This window comes from Mastomys coucha, unplaced genomic scaffold (assembly GCF_008632895.1).
Source record: "Mastomys coucha isolate ucsf_1 unplaced genomic scaffold, UCSF_Mcou_1 pScaffold13, whole genome shotgun sequence".
NCBI lineage: Eukaryota > Metazoa > Chordata > Mammalia > Rodentia > Muridae > Mastomys > Mastomys coucha.
Window position 1 is genome coordinate 83,573,852 of NW_022196895.1, and position 3,797 is coordinate 83,577,648.

The window sequence follows — 3,797 nt, forward strand, 5'->3', positions numbered from 1 at the left end:
GGGGGAGGGGGATGGGGAGAGGGAGAGGGAGAGGGAGAGGGAGAGAGATGAAGAAAACCAAGGCACAGTAAATGGCCTGTGTACTATAGCTAAGTCTACTTAGGCTCAAGGGAGAGCCAGCTGCACACTCTGAGAAGCCTACTATGTTCCTGTTAAAAAACCATGTAATAATTATACTGCGTGGAGTGAAGCATGTGGAATCTGCTTTAAACCCCTAGCCAGTACAAAGTTCTTGCACATATGAACACAGTAGGAGTAAAGATATTAACAAAAGTATTTATTGAGAAACATGAAAGCAATGCTCAGCCTCAGGATTTTCATTAACATGTTCATTCACTGGGAAGAAATCAAACCTGTCAACTAGACATAAAACTTATATACTTTTCAGAAACTTTAGCAACACAGTCTAAAGCTAAATTTGGCTCTTATTTACAGAAACATTTACTAGGTTCAGTAGATAATCTATTAGAAACACAAAGAAAATAATTAGGAAAGTTGATGTAGCATGACATTTGACATAAGAATCTATTTAAAATAATCCTGTGAGTCTATCTACTTAAAAATCTCTCTTCCAAGGTCTTCTAAGGATCACAAAGGAGGTCCTGAAGAAAACTTAACAGAAAACCAAATTTCTTTACTAAAATAAACCAAAGTTGATAATAAGAGAAATATACTTTTAGAGAAGAGGGGAGCTGGTGCAGGAGGGAGAAAAGGGAAGTGAGGGAGGCTTCAAAGCACAATGTACATTTGTGGACAAAAACAAAATTAACTAATAAAATTATTGTCCAATTTGTGGACATAAGAAATTTATGATTTATGTTTGATTGTTTTTAAATTAGAACCAAAATATCAACCTCATAGAGACATAGAGGAGACTGTTGGTATCAGAAGTTGGTGTAGAAAAGAGAAAAATGGAAAAATTATCAAGTTAAACTGACTAAATAAAATTTAGTGATCTGCTGCACAGCATGGTGGCCATAGGGAATAAAGAAGTGTGATGTATTAAAAAAAAATCTAAAGAGCACAATTTAAATATTCTCACCTCAGAGATGTGGTAAGAGGTTGAGGTGGTAGATATTAATTTGAATTAATCTTTCAAATTGTATACTTATATAGCACATCACATTGTACTTCACACATACATGTGATTATATGTCAGTTAAAATAAATTAGAAAATGTGAATCTTTGCTTGCAATTAGCATTCACTTTATTTTATTTTTTATTAGATATTTTCTTTATTTACATTTCAAATGTTATCCCCTTTTCTGTATTCCCCTCTGAAAATCCCCTATCCCCTCACCCATCCCCCACTCACCAACCCACTCACGGTAAGTATTCAAAGTTTTAAACTTCCAGGGGTAGTGTCAAAGGATTGTGTTAGGTTTATTTTGTAGTTAACAACAGATGATGTGATAGGCACTCAGGAGCTTGAATCAGCTCATATTCAGTTTTAATCCTTTTATAACTGTCCTCCTTGTCAACTTTATGCAGGCAGAAATTGTCACATAGGAAGTGAATATAAAATGGCAAGGGTCTGCATAAGGGCATTCTCCTTAAAGGTTACTTGCTGCTTTAATGACCTAAATTGAGAATATTCTTCTCTGTAAATTGAAAAGGTAAGGAAAAGTTGATGTTTATAACAGAATTTGAGTATTGAATACAGTCAAACTCTGGAGAGTTAATGTATAGGCTCTACTTATAAATGTGAAATATTCACAGTAAATGGGGTGAGAAGATGTATACGTGTGCCTAGTTTTTACTGCTCCTTTTGAAAAGGTAGCATTTGTGTGAAGCCTGAAAGAAGAAGTGGTATCAGTTATGGAATGTGGGGGTTACTCTTCAGAAAGTCTATTTTGTATGACAGTAAAGTCAGGAAGAATGACAATTTTCCAAGACTCGCAGGGGTCCATCATTAGGAATTATAGGCCAAAATGTGGAAATGCAAATGAGATAAAGGTGCAGTTTTCCAACAAATAATTTAAATATATAATTTTTCTAATTTATAAACTTTTCTATTACGCACATTAGTGCTATATTCTTGACACAAATATCAGTTAAAACACATTTAAAGTTGCAATTTCAAACTCAGATATAGGACTCATTTTCCTTTTTTCATGATACTGTATCATATGGTAATAAAATACCTAAGAAATAAATGTTATTTAATGTTTCCTGCTACATTTGGTTCATTTAAAATTGATAATCATTAAAACAATTACAATGAAAATATAAGACCTTAAATACATTTAAAATAAAATTGAAATGTTACAAATTCACTAGTAATGATTGTTTGGGGGTTCTAATTTTATTTGCAGCATTTCTTTCTTCTCTTTCCTCTCTTCAATCACTCCCATAACCCTCTTGCTCATTTTCAACTGTAGGGCACATTTTCATTAATTTCGATTGCATGCATATAGATATGTATCACTAAATAGAGTCTGCTCACTCTGTATAGTGTTCCTTATATTTGTATTTCCAGCATTGACCATTTGGCATTGGATTGTCAGTTGGTGTGTTCTTCCCTGGGAAAGACGAGTTGTCCTGATCTCAGCTTTCCTCAATTACCTCTAGTTCTTTGTGTAGATAGGGTGCCTCATTGTCTTTTTCCTTGCACTTTGTATATCTATTGGTGTCATCCTTGTTTGACTCTTGTGTTTTAAGTGATGCAGATGTACCTAAAGATAAATGATCATATTAAAGTATAAAATATTTTATATGTAAAAGAAAAATTATAAAATAATTTATTACTCATAATTATCAAATAAAATGTTATGAAAAACATTAAATACATAGATAGGTCTTTAACTTTTCTGAAAAGACATCTACTCTAATATTTGTCATATAAGGTGTATAAAGATCTTCTCCAATATAATTTTTATCCTTTTCTTCATATTGAAGATATAAATAGGTTAATATTTGTGCACAAGGAAGGCAGATAACCAGCAATGTGAAATAACATATATATAAAGATATTGAGAAAAGAATGTATAAATCAAATGTGAAATATGTTCAAACCATATGATTAGAAACGATGATGTGGCAGTCGTAGTATTAGCGAATATTGTAAAGTAAGACATATGCTCTGAGAATATTTTCCATGACATATATATTAAATATGTGTTTTATTATTTTTAAAAGTGGAATAGTGTATTAGCTTGAATGAAAAATATTTCCTCTAGGCTCAAGTATTTAAACAGTTTGTGTCTCATTGGTGGAGCTCTTTGAGAGATTCTGGTACTCTCAAGAGGTGGGGCTTGCAGGAGAATGTTTTTGGTAGACTTTGAAGTTTTATACATTGGACTCAATTGATGTTCTCTTTCTCTGCATGAGAATAGAAACATAATAAGCCAGCTTCCTAAATCCATGCTTTTCCTGCCTGCTGCCCTTCAACCCTGACATAGTAGAATGTCTCTCTGGGACCTTAAGATCAAATAAACCCTTTGATCTTCTAGGTTACTTTGGTTATGGTATTTTATCACAGGAATAGAAAAGTAATTAATATAAATAGTTAATATTATCCTTAAACATTTTATAGACCAAATTAATCTGCACTTTTTTTTGCTTTTTTTATTAGATATTTTCTTTATTTACATGTAAATTTTTCCCTTCCCAGTTTCCCCTCTAAAAAAAAAAGAAACAAACAAAAACAACAAAAACAAACCCTAACTGCCTCCCCACTCCCCATGCCTGCCACCCCACCTTCTCTTGCTTATTGGCCCTGGCATTCTCCCACACTGGGACACAGAATCTTCACAGGGCTGAGGTCCTCTCCTCCCATTGATGATCGAATTTGCAA